Here is a 14,087-nt window from a genome sequence, read left to right on the forward strand (position 1 = left end):
TCAGTATCCCATCCCTGCCTTCTCTCCATACCCCCTGATCCCTTTAGCCACAAGGGCCACAAGGCAACTCCCTCTTAAATATAGCCAATGTGTGGGCCTCAACTACCTTCTGTGGCAGAGAATTCCACAGATTCACCACTCTCTGTGTGAAAAATGTTGTTCTCATCTCGGTCCTAAAAGATTTCCCCCTTATCCTTAAACTGTGTGACCCCTTGTTCTGGACTTCCCCAACATCGGGAACATGAATTTGGGTAATCCCAGAAAAAATGCTGAGCTTGGAGAAAGATCTTCACCTGAAATCATTTGAGGCTTGTAACTGAATAAATAAATGGTTGCGGTCACTTTAAAAGCGAGTTACAATGCATGCCTTGCCCGAGCTGCAGAAGGTACACAGTGCTGCTGCCTGCACTGCAAGAGGTCACTTCAAAGTCATTGTCCTGAGGTCATTGTAAAACCACCATCAGGTAAACATAGATAGCTGACCTCCACCATTGAAGGGCTCGGTGAATGGAAGCTGTGTTTACTTGGAACAAACACCTTACCTGCTCCTTGGTATATCTGGCTGCACAATATACATTAATAAATAATACATTTTTAATGTCCTCTGCTCGTTGCACCTTCAACTAATTTTTCAATGGCACAGAGTTGCTGCCTTACTTAGAGCACCAGAGACCCGGGTTCGGTCGAAACTACGGGTGCTGTCTGTACGGAGTTTGTACGTTCTCCCCGTGACCTGCGTGGGTTTTCTCCGAGATCTTTGCCTTCCTCCCACACTCCAAAGACGTACAGGTTTGTAGGCTAATTGGCTTGGTGTAAATGTAAATTGTCCCTAGTATAGGGCTTGTGCCACTTGGCAATTTTTTTGGCGACTTCCGGCATCATTGATTGACATATCAGGTCACCGATAAATTTACGGGGTGATGAATTTCGAAGCCAGCAGTCGCCGAAGAAAATCGCAAGTGGAGCAGGCCCTTATGTGTGTGTGCATGTAGGCTATTGTTTGTGTGCGGGGATCGCTGGTCAGTGTGGACTCGGTGGGCCAAAGTGCCTGTTTCCGTGCTGTATCTCTAAACTAAACTAAACCAGTGACCCAACTTCATCCAATGAACAAAGCAATGCCTTCCAGTCTCAGTTCTGCGCCTCATGCAGGGGGGGAAGTGGTCCCCATGTTGGGGGGAGTCCAGAACCAGGGGTCACACACACAGTTTAAGAATAAAGGGTAGGCTACTTGGGACTGAGATGGGGAAAAACCTCTTCACCCAGAGAGTTGCGAATTTGTGGAACGGGAAGAACGTGCAAACTCCACTCCAACAGCATCCAAGGGCTGAGATCGAACCTGGGTCAATGGAGCAACAGCACTACCTGCCAGACAGATACAAGATGCTGGAGCAACTCAGCAGGATGGACAGGCAGCATCTCTGGAAAGGAGGAATGGGTGAGACCCGTCCTTCACTCCTTCTCTCCAGAGATGCTGCCCGACCTGCTGAGTTACTCCACCATTTGTGTCTACCTTTGGTGTAAACCAGCATCTCCAGTTCCTTCCCGCACAGGGATATTTTGAAGTCTGAAGAAGGTGTCTTGACCCAGAGATGCTGCCTGATCCCAGCCAGTTGCTTTCTGTCCTTTAATGATATTCTATTCAATGAAAGAAACCTTTGGAACCTTTGGAGTTTTCGTTCCGTGAATTCCTCCGAGGAAGAAATTCTACAGCAGGCATCGTTCCAACAGGTAGCCACATGACTCATTTCCTAAGGTAATATCAATCAATTACATGATGCAAGCCTTAAAGGGATCCAGCCTTAGAGCAATAATTATTAATATCTAATGTTACAGATGGCACGCTGTCTTCCTAAAGTTTCAGAGAACCAGTTGTGTGGAGATGATTGATCGATGTACGATGTCCACAGGAAGTGAAACGCCATGCAAATGTTGTGTGTTACGTATGGTAGTTGCTGCCTTACAGCGCCAGAGCGCCAGAGACCCGGGTTCAATCCTGACTACAGGTGCTGTCTGTACGGAGTTTGCTTGTATAATACCCAAGGTATACAAATAGTAGTCACGTAAAGGGAAACAACAAAGTTACAAAGCACACTGGCTCCTTCCTTGTTCCCCCCTCCCTCACAGCAGTTCCCCCACACCGGGACCCCATTGTCCAAATGTCCTCACCCCCCCGTTGTTCTGGGATGTCAGGACTTTCATATGAAGAAAAACTGGACAGACTCGGCTTGTACTTGCTAGAATTTAGAAGATTGAGGGGGGATCTTATAGAAACTTACAAAATTCTTAAGGGGTTGGACAGGCTAGATGCAGGAAGATTGTTCCCGATGTTGGGGAAGTCCAGAACAAGGGGCCACACACAGTTTAAGGATAAGGGGGAAATCTTTTAGGACTGAGATGAGGAAAACATTTTTTTCACACAGAGAGTGGTGAATCTGTGGAATTCTCTGCCACAGAAGGTAGTTGAGGCCACACAGTTCATTGGCTATATTTAAGAGGGAGTTAAATGTGGCCCTTGTGGCTAAAGGGATCAGGGGGTATGGAGAGAAGGCAGGGATGGGATATTGAGTTGGATGATCAGCCATGATCATATTGAATGGCGAATGGTGCAGGCTCGAAGGGCCGAGTGGCCTCTACTCCTGCACCTATTGTCTATGTTTCTATGTTTCATTGTTCTTCCCCTCATGGCAGTCAATAGACAATAGGTGCAGGGGTAGGCCATTCGGCCCTTCGAGCTATGCTCTCATCGATTGCTGACCGCGGGTCAACTCATACGAGTCTATCAACGCCACCATAAATGGGGTTAGTGTATGGAGCGATCGCTGGTCAGTGAGGACTCAGTGGGACGAAGGGGCTGTTTCCACGCTGTATCTCTAAAGTCTAAAGAGACATGACATGTGGTGCTGTTCTGACTGCCATCCTGTTTGGATGGGCAAGACCCCAGTGTGGTCAGCTTAGAACAGCAGGGGAAGATTCGAACCTGTTTGCATACAGTGAGTCTTTGTTGACAATCTGCTCTGTCTCCATATGACTAATCTCCAAATGTCATCCGACCAAGTGTATGCTCATCAGGGGTGGATATCTGGAGCACACTGTTGACTGCAGATGCTGCGTTAAACCAAAGATAGACACAAAATGCTGGAGTAACTCAGCAGGACAGGCAGCATCTCTGGCAAAAAAGAATATTGGCGAGGCCAAGTGTAGGCTGGGAAATCAATTCTCTGATCACCTTTGTTTAAGAAGGAACTGCAGATGCTGGAAAATCGAAGGTAGACTTCTGGAGAAACTCAGCGGGTGCAGCAGCATCTATGGAGCGAAGGAAATAGGCAACGTTTCGGGACAAAACCCTTCTTCAGACTGAAGGTGCAGGAGTAGGCTATTCGGCCCTTCGAGCCATGCTCTGATCAACTTTGTTCAGTCCGTCTTGACTGAGAGTGGTGAATCTGTGGAATTCTCTGCCACAGAAGGTAGTTGAGGCCACACAGTTCATTGGCTATATTTAAGAGGGAGTTAGATGTGGCCCTTGTGGCTAAAGGGATCAGGGGGTATGGAGAGAAGGCGGGGATGGGATACTGAGTTGGATGATCAGCCATGATCATATTGAATGGCGGAGCAGGCTCGAAGGGCCGAATGGCCTACTCCTGCACCTATTGTCTATGTTTCTAGTACTATCCTCATTCTTCTTTCTTTCTCTTTTCTATTACTACCTAAAGTTTATAAAAATTAAAGTAGTACACAAAATGCATGATGTTGCATATTATAATTAAGATGTATGTACAATGCTTTTAATTAAAAAAAATATTTAACAAATATATATATATATATTATCTGAATCTTTACAGCAGATAAGGGAAGTTGGCTACCTGGCTCTCCAGTTGGCTACCTGGAAGAGGTATGTGATGGAGAGGAGTGTGAAACTTAGCACACTCAATCACCAAGTATTAACGGTGCTTGATGCTACTTAATCTTAATGTCTATCCATGACATGTAAGCAATTCACATCCATTGTCATTATGTTCCTTGTTCATTTGAATAGGTGATTTATACACACAGCAATGCTCATAACACATCTTCCCTTATGAGTTTTCTTTTGCTGGGACATGAAGTGGATTTTACAGGTGAAGCTGAAATACGTTGTGCAGATGAATCACTATTGGCATGGTGGTGTAGCAGCGGTAGATGCTGCCTCACAGCGCCAGAGACCAGGGTTCCATCCCGCCTACGGGTGCTGTCTGTACGGAGTTTGCACGTTCTCCCCGTGACCCGATTGGAATTTCTCCGAGATCTTCGGTTTCCTCCTACACGCCAAAGACGTGCAGGTTTGTAGGTGAATTGGCTTGGTGTATGTGTAAATTGTCCCTGGTGTGGGTAGGATAGTGTTAGTGTGCGGTGCGGAGATCGCTGGTCGGCGCGGACTCGGTGGGCCGAAGGGCCTGTTTCATTCCCCACACACTAACACTATCCTACACACACACACAAAAGGTATAATTTATAATTAAATAAAGCCAATTAACATTCAAATCTACAATTCTTTTGAGTGTGGGAGGAAACTGGAGAAAACCCACACAGCCGGGTCTCGGGGAGAACGTACAAACTCCGTACAGACAGCACCCGTAGCTGGGATCGAACCCGGGTCTCTGGTGCTGTGAGGCAGCAACTCTACCGTTGTCTCCTTTGAGTACGTCTTAGGGTCCTTTGGTCTAGGAAACATAGAAACATAGAAACATAGAAATTAGGTGCAGGAGTAGGCCATTCGGCCCTTCGAGCCTGCACCACCATTCAATATGATCATGGCTGATCATCCAACTCAGTATCCCGTACCTGCCTTCTCTCCATACCCCCTGATCCCCTTAGCCACAAGGGCCACATCTAACTCCCTCTAAATATAGCCAATGAACTGGCTCAACTACCCTTTGGCAAGAGTTCCAGAGATTCACCACTCTCTGCGTGAATAAAGTTCTTCTCATCTAATGGAGAGAATGCACAAACTTAAATTGTTTTCATTAGACTGGTGAAGGCTGAATATATCCAGCCAACTGGATAGGTCAAAGGCGTTATAAATGTTGCATTTTTTGGTCTTATTCAGTGTATTAGTAAGATGTGTCGGAAGGAACTACGGATGCTGGTTTAAACTGAAGATAGGCACAAAAAGCTGGAGTAACTCCGCATGTATTCAGTTCAGTTTCGTTTATTGTCACGTGTACAAAGGTTCGATCCTAAAGTCGGGTTTTGTCTGTGAGGAGTTTGCACGTTACCCTGGTGACTGCGTGGGTTCCCAAAACCTCCTCAGATCAGGAACAAAGACGGCGAAATGGTAGAAATAAGGAACTGCAGATGCTGATCAATACACACAAGGACAAAGTACTGGAGTAACTCAGTGGCTCAGCCAGCATCTCTGGAGAAACCGGACCCTTGTTTAGACTGATTAATTTATCAATGTATATCACGTGAAGAAGGGTCTCAACCCGAAGATAGGCACAAAAAGCTGGAGTTATGCCCCCGTCCCACTTAGGAAACCTGAACGGAAACCTCTGGAATCTTTGCGCCCCACCCAAGGTTTCCGTGCGGTTCCTGGAGGTTTTTGTCAGTCTCCCTACCTGCTTCCACTACCTGCAACCTCCGGCAACCACCTGCAACCTCTGGGAACCACACGGAAACCGCGGGTGGGGCTCAAAGTCTCCAGAGGTTTCCGTTCAGGTTTCCCAAGTGGGACAGGGACATACCTCAACATGACAGGCAGCGTCTCTGGAGAGAAGGAATGGGTGACGTTTCGGGTTGGGACCCTTCTTCAGAACAGCAGATGTCAAAGTCTTGCAGACATGCTGCCCGACCCGCTGAGTTAATCCAGCACTTTGTGTCTTTTCTGGTGATAAATGTTGGCCTTCCGTGTAATATTCCAATCCTGCCACTAGATAAAGCATAGCACATTGGGCGATCGTTTCGCCGAACACCTCCGCTCGGTCCGCAATAACCAAGCTGACCTCCCGGTGGCTCAGCACTTCAACTCCCCCTCCCACTCCGTCTCCGACCTCTCTGTCCTGGGTCTCCTCCATGGCCACAGCGAGCAGCACCGGAAATTGGAGGAACAGCACCTCATATTCCGTTTGGGGAGTCTGCATCCCGGGGGCATGAACATCGAATTCTCCCAATTCTGTTAGTCCTTGCTGTCTCCTCCCCTTCCTTAGCCCCCCTGCTGTCTCCTCCCATCCCTCAGCCTTCGGGCTACTCCTCCTTTTCCCTTTCTTGTCCCCACCCACCCCCGCCCCCGATCAGTCTGAAGAAGGGTTTCGGCCCGAAACGTTGCCTATTTCCTTCACTCCATAGATGCTGCTGCACCCGCTGAGTTTCTCCAGCTTTTTTGTGTAACCTATAGCACATTGTCTGTTGCTCGGTGAGTCTTAGGGAGCTTACAGCGAATCCGAGTCTTCCCTCTGTGGGTTGTGTGATATTAACAAGTCATTCCACTCAAGCCTCTATCGTTTATGCTTCAGACCAACAACAAAACATAGATTATTGCCGATTATCTCACTGATGTTGGGGATCCTGCTGTGTGAGAATTGGCTATTGTAGTGACTACAGTGAGATCAGCATGGGGATTCCCTCAGCTTAGGGAATGTACTGGGGCCTTCAAAGGCGTTTCTTATTACTCTCAAAATGTTTTCTGCAGTTATTAATTTGTTGCTGCCATGGCTCTGTGGGGTGGACCATAGGCTAGTGACCTTCCGCTGCTGGTCATCGAGGGGCAAAGTTCAGTGGGGACTCCCCTCGAACAAGGGAAGGGACATCACCCCAGGGGGCCACATGAGCTCTTCGTGTAAAACCAGATTTGTGAACACGGTGGTGCAGCGGTAGAGTTGCTGCCTTAGGCCCTCTGTCCCACTTAGAAAACCTGAACGGAAACCTCTGGAGACTTTGCGCCCCACCCAAGGTTTCCATGCGGTTCCCGGAGGTTTTTGTCAGTCTCCCTACCTGCTTCCACTACCTGCAACCACCTGCAACCACCTGCAACCTCCGAGAATCACACGGAAACCTTGGGTGGGGCGCAAAGTCTCCAGAGGTTTCCGTTCAGGTTTCCTAAGTGGGACAGGGGCATTACAGCGCTTGCAACACCGGAGACCCGGGTTTGATCGTGACTATGGGCACTGTCTGTACGGAGTTTTTAATGTTCTCCCCGTGATCTGCGTGGGTTTTCTCCGAGATCTTCGGTTGCCTCCCACATGCCAAAGACGCACAGGTTTATATGGTAATCGGCTTGGTGTATGTGTAAAATTGTCGTGTTAGTGTGTGTGTGTGTGAGTAAGTGTGTGTGTGTGTGTTAGTGTGTGGGTGTGTGCGCGTGTGATAGTGCGTGCGCGTGTTGGTGCGTGTGCGCGCGTGTGTTAGTGTGCACGCGTGTTCGTTAGTGTGTGCGCGTTAGCGTGTTCGCACGCGTGTCAGCTTGTGCGCGCGTGTGCTAGTGTGCTAGCATGTGTGTGCGCGTGTTACTGTGTGTGGGCTCGTGTTAGTGTGTGGGCTCGTGTTAGTGTGTGGGCGCGCGTAGTGTTAGCGCGTGTGTGCGCGCGTATGTTAGTGTGTGGGCGCGCGTGCGTGAATGTGCAGGGGATCGCTGGTCGGTGTGGATTCAGTGGGCCGTAGGGCCTGTTCCCACTCTGTATCTATAAACTAAACTACTGAGTATGGCACTGTTGAATGTATAAACACTATGACCAATGAAGAGTTTTTGCATGCTTTGTTGTAGTTTAGATTCGGCCAACGTCGGCCAACCGAGTCTGCATCGACCAGCGATCCCCACACATTAATACAATCCTAGGGAACAATTTACATTCATACCAAGCCAACTACCCTGCAAACCTGTACATCTTTGGAGAATGGGAGGAAACTGAAGATCTCGGAGCAAACTCACGAGGATAATGTACAAACGCCGTACAGACAGCACCCGTAGTTGGGGCCTGTGGCGCTGTAAGGCAGCAACTCTAACGTTGTGCCACGTGCTGCCAAAGGCGGACAGGTCTGTAGGCTAATCGGCCGGGTAAAATTGTAAACTATCCCTAGTGTGTAGGATACTGTTGGTGTATGGGGATCTCTGGTTGGGGAGGTCTTGGTTGGCCGAGGGAACTAAACCTCCAAATGGCTGAATGTACAAACAGGGAACTGCAGATGCTGGTTAATACATTAGAGGCAAAATCTTCTGACTGAAGAAGGGTCTCGACCTGAAACGCCACCTACGCATGTTCTCCAGAAATGCTGCCTGACCTGCTGAGTTACTCCAGCACTTTGCTTCCAAATGGCTGTTATTATTCACTTCAAAAACTCCCCCATCCTCCCAACAACAACGCGGTTGCAAATTGGACGTGGGCCGGATTTTCAGAGCTTCTATTCTAAGAGGAACAACCCTGAGGTGCTTATAGGCAATTAGATGCTCCTCATATGTGACCTCTGCGGTTGCAATAGAAACAGGGTGCCAATTTGTGCACAGCTATTTCCCAGTAACCACACTGTGTTAAATGTCCTGGCCATCTGTTGGCCATGATGTTGGTGGAGGGGGTATATTGACCAGACCAGCAGAACAAGATCCCTGCCACTACAGGAGTTATTTATAACCTTCACACCTCCCACACCGAATGTTCAACAGGGACTCATGGAGGCAAACCCACGTTGATAGGCACACACAGTTGCTGCTCAAAGATTATTCGCACTGATCCACAGAAGAAACACAGCATCCTGCCACAGGACCAGCAAATGCCCAGTTGGTCAAAGTTAAAGCTTGTTCAAAGTTTGAATCTTTTGGGCAAATACTTGTAACAGAACCTATCCCACTTTCCCCAGAGTTACTCACGAATTCTCCCCTTGATTCAAACTCGGAGAATGCCCGTAACGGGTCCGTTGGAACTGGTAGATATATCGTAGCGGCTCGTAATGCAAGCCGCAGGTACTCAGGGCATCAGGTAAGTCGGGACGTTTTTTCCCAGCATGTCAAAAAAGTCCACGCATAAAAAGATAGTCGGGAGGAGTTTGTAGATCACAAAAATCTTGATTTTTAAAAAATTATTATTATTTTTAATTAGGTCCTTTCAACTCGGCAGAGGACTCCGGAAGTGGGACCGGCCCTTTACCCACCTCATTCAACCTCAGAAATAATATTAGTCAGTCCTTTAAGACTTTGTGTTTATCTGCGCATGTCAATAAACTGGCTCCTTCATACACATACTAGTCTCAATTTTCTTTTATTCCCCCCCCCATTTCCAATTCCCCCCCCCCCCCACTACAATCAGTCTGAAGGACAGTCTCGATCCAAAACGTCACTTGTCCAGCACTTCATATTTTGCTTGTCAGCTTACAACCCAACGGTATAAATATTAGTGTGTTAGTGCGTGTGTGTTAGTGCGTGTGTTAGTGTGTGCGCGTGTGTGTTAGTGCGTGTGTGTTAGTGTGTGCGCGTGTGTGTTAGTGCTGACGTGTGTGTGTTAGTGTGTGTGTGCGCGTGTGTGTTAGTGTGTGTGCGTGTGTGTGTGTGTGTGTGCGTGTGTGTGTGTGTGTGCGCGTGTGTGTTAGTGTGTGTGTGTGTGTGTGTGTGTTAGTGTGTGTGTGCTGGCGTGTGTGTGTTAGTGTGTGTGCGTGTGTTAGTGTGTGTGTTAGTGTGTGTTACTGCTGGCGCGTGTGTGTTAGTGTGTGTGTTAGTGTGTGTTAGTGCTGGCGTGTGTGTGTTAGTGTGTGTGTGTTAGTGTGTGTTAGTGCTGGCGTGTGTGTGTTAGTTTGTGTGTTAGTGTGTTCGTTTGTGCGCGTGTGTGTTAGTGTGTGCGTGTTAGTGTGTTAGTGTGTGCGCGTGTGTGTTAGTGCTGGCGCGTGTGTGTTAGTGTGTGCGTTAGTGTGTGTTAGTGCTGGCGTGTGTGTGTTAGTGCTGGCGCGTGTGTGTGTAGTGCTGGCGCGTGTGTGTTAGTGCTGGCGCGCGTGTGTTAGTGTGTGTGCTAGTGTGCGCGCATGTTAGCGTGTGCGCGCATGTTAGCGTGTGCTAAGGTATAAATATTGCTTTCTCCAACATCAAGTAAACATTGCATCCTCTCTCTCCCCCCGTCCCTTCCCACACGCCAGTCGTCGTACTAGCTTCACTGCCATCCCGCTTAATTTGACTTAATATCACTCGGTATCACCTTCTCCACAGCCAACAATGGACCATTGTGGGCTCCACCTTCCCTTGATCAAGTCAAGTCAAGTTTATTCGGCACATACACAGACGAGACGTGCAGTGAAATGAAAAGTGGCGATGTTCGTGGACTTTGTGCAAAAAGACAAACAGACAACCAGACGAACTACAAACAGAATGTAACAGATCACATGTCCTTTTCCATATTAAATATTGTGGGGGGGGGGGGGGGGGGGGGGGGAAAAAAGGGAAAAAAAAAAAATCAGCTATTAAAAAAAAGCAACAAAAAAAAAATCAGTACTGGCTCATCGGTGGCAGCTTGGATTTATCTTTCTGCGTAGCTTTCATTCTTTTGCACCTTCTCATATCTCTCATTTCCCTCTCCTCTGACACTCTGAAGAAGGGTCACCCATTCCTTTTCACCAGAGATGCAGTGTGACCCGCTGAGTTACTCCAGCACTCTGTGCCTACCTCAATTCTTCCCGTCCCCTTTCTTCTCTCCCCCTCTTCTGCAGTTTCAACCCGGTTTGATTTCTAACTTTTATCAGTTGCATTCAAAGGTTGTTGGCCTGTTGTTCTGGCTCTTGTATCTCTCTCCACAGTTGCCTGCTGCGTGCTTCTATTCCTGCTCACAGTTGGGTTAGTGTGGCTGCCACACTGCGCTGTTGTTTGTCCGAAGATGATAAAAGTTTGTTCTCAAACAGCAACTTACAGTGAGTGTATCCTAGGTTACAGTCTGTCCATGGCTGACAAATATTGCCCATTCATTTTCATATGGTCACTAGTTCATAATTAAGAGGAGATGAATTAGGCCATTCGGCCCATCAAGTCTACTCCACTATTCAATCATGGCTGATCTATCTCTCCCTCCTAACCCCATTCTCCTGCCTTCTCCCATAACCCTGACACCCGTACTAATCAACAATCTATGTGTCTCTGCCTTAAAAATATCCACTGACTTGGCCCCCACAGCCTCCTGTGGCAATGAGTTCCACAGATTCACCACCCTCTGACTAAAGAAATTCCCCCTCATCGCCTTCCTGAAGGAACGTCCTTTAATTCTGAGGCTGTGACCTCTAGTCCTAGACTCTCCCACCAGTGGAAACATCCTCTCCACATCCACTCTATCCAAGCCAGTAAGTTTCAATGAGGTCCTCCCCATCATCCTTCTAAACTCCAGCGAGTACCAGCCCAGTGCCGTCAAATGCTTTTCCTGTTCTTCAGTCTCCTCACCACTATTTAGAGTCAGAGTCATACAACATAGAAACAGGCCCTTCAGCCCAACTTACTCATGCAAACCATGATGTCCCCCTGAATTAGGCACCTTGGTCAGGCGTCTAAACACCTGCCTTTGGCCCTTATTCCTCCAAACCATTTCTATGCACAAACCAGTCCACATATCATTGAATTGTACACACCTGGTGGGCAGGTGCTATAGACCTGCACGGGAAGGTAGACTCTCCCGCCTCCACGGGTCCTGGGCAGATGGGGCTCGTCAGCCTGGGAAGGTGGTCCATCTAGAAGAGGGGAAACTGATTTAAAACCTCCACTGCCTTGTGGGCATATCCAGTCATGGAAGAGGCTCCTGGAGTAAACCGCAAGAAAATCCGGAGTCACAGCGGCAGAGACCCAGGTACAATGCCGTCCTCTGTTGCTATCTGTGAGGAGTTTGCACGTTCTCTCCGTGACGGCATGGGCTCCTTGACTTTTACTAGTTTAGTTTATTGTCACGTGTACTGAGGTACAGCGAAAAGCTTTTGTTGCGTTCTAACCAGTCAGCAGAAAGGCAATACATGATTACAATCTAGCCGTTTACAGTGGATAGATACATGATAAGGGGTTGGACAGGCTAGATGCAGGAAGATTGTTCCCGATGTTGGGGAAGTCCAGGACAAGGGGTCACAGCTTAAGGATAAAGGGGAAATCCTTTAAAACCGAGATGAGAAGAACTTTTTTTCGCACAGAGAGTGGTGAATCTCTGGAACTCTCTGCCACAGAGGGTAGTTGAGGCCACAGTTCATTGGCTATATTTAAGAGGGAGTTAGATGTGGCCCTTGTGGCTAAGGGGATCAGGGGGTATGGAGAGAAGGCAGGTACGGGATACTGAGTTGGATGATCAGCCATGATCATATTGAATGGCGGTGCAGGCTCGAAGGGCCAAATGGCCTACTCCTGCACCTAATTTCTATGTTTCTATGATAAGGGAATAATGTTTAGCGCAAGGTAAAGCCAGCAAAGTCCAATCAAAGATAGTCCGAGGGTCACCAATGAGGTAGATAGTAGCTCAGCACCGCTCTCTGGTTGTGGTAGGATGGTTCAGTTGCCTGATAACAGCTGGGAAGAAACTGTCCCTGAATCTGGAGGTGTGTGCGTTTTCACACTTCTGTACCTCTTGCCTGATGGGAGAGGGGAGATGAGGGAGTTTTTCCTAGGCTTGTACTAGATTCCCGATAAACAAAATAGTACAAGACTCAGCATGAGGAACATCCTGAGCAGCAAGTACACAAGACACAGCGTGGCAAAAATCCAAGACTGAGCAAAGACAGAGAGAAACATCAGCACTAAAAATAGGGAACTCTACGGGTAACAAATGATAATGACACAGGAGAAAACACTTAAACATAATTGAACAAAAGCCAACACAGTTTGTACCCACAGAGTGCTGGAGTAACTCAGTGAGTCAGGCAGCATCTGTGGAGAACATGGATAGGTGACGTTTCACAGAGTGCTGGAGTAACTCAGCGGGTCAGGCAGCATCTGTGGAGAACATGGATAGGTGACGTTTCACAGAGTGCTGGAGTAACTCAGCGGGTCAGGCAGCATCTGTGGAGAGCATGGATAGGTGACGTTTCACAGAGTGCTGGAGTAACTCAGTGGGTCAGGCAGCATCTGTGGAGAACATGGATAGGTGACGTTTCACAGAGTGCTGGAGTAACTCAGCGGGTCAGCAGCATTTATGGAGCTAAGGAAATAGGCAACGTTTCGGGCCGAAACCCTTCCGGGTTTCGGCCCAAAACGTTGCCTATTTCCAGAAGGCCCGACCCAAAATGACATTCATCCATTTTCTCCAGAGTTACTCCAGCAATTTGTGTTTATATTTGGTAAAAACCAGCATCTGCAGTTCCTTTCCACACAACTAGAATTGTACACAATGCCTCCTCTACTCAGTTTTGAAGAGGGGTCTGTACCCGAAATGTTATCCATCCACCTTCTCCAGAGATGCTGCCAGACTCAGAGTTACGGGTGCTGTCTGTACGGAGTCTGTACGTTCTCCCCATGAGTTTTCTCCGAGATCTCTGGTTTTCTCCCAACCTCCAAAGACATACAGGCTTGTAGGTTATTTGACTTGGTATAAATGTAAATTGTCCCTAGTGTGTGTAGGATAGTGTTAATGTGCAGGGATCGCTGGTCGGCGCGGACTAGGTGGGCTCAAGGGCTTGTTTCCGCGCTGTATCTCTAAACTAAAAAAAAAAGTGCTTCTCAAACAACGACTAAACAAAATGAGTCCTTAAATTAGACGAGTTGGGAATGTTTGAAGCATGTCGTTCATAAGATACTAAGAGAATATTGTATTTTCACTGAAGCTCTTGCAAGGCTCATGAATGAGATTAAATGGTAATTACTGAGTAAAATTGAATGAGAGGAAGTAATTCAGGAAATAAGATAAGAACAAGAAAATTGCAGTATCAAATGGGAATTTTTCTAAAATCATTTTCTTAGGTGAATTGAAATAAATCATTTGGGAACTATTCCAAGAAAGATATCAATCTGCTATTAATATACATTCTCGAGAAAGTAGGCAAAGTGTAATTAAGAACAGGTAATTGATAGCTTTCTCCAGTAGATACTCGAGACCTTGTCTACACTGAATAGTAAGATGACACTGGCCGGCCCTGCCCGAGACAATGGAAACAATGAGATGTTGTGGTGGTTTAGACCAGAGATCTGT

The sequence above is a fragment of the Leucoraja erinacea genome, chromosome 39, assembly GCF_028641065.1.
Source record: "Leucoraja erinacea ecotype New England chromosome 39, Leri_hhj_1, whole genome shotgun sequence".
Lineage (NCBI taxonomy): Eukaryota > Metazoa > Chordata > Chondrichthyes > Rajiformes > Rajidae > Leucoraja > Leucoraja erinaceus.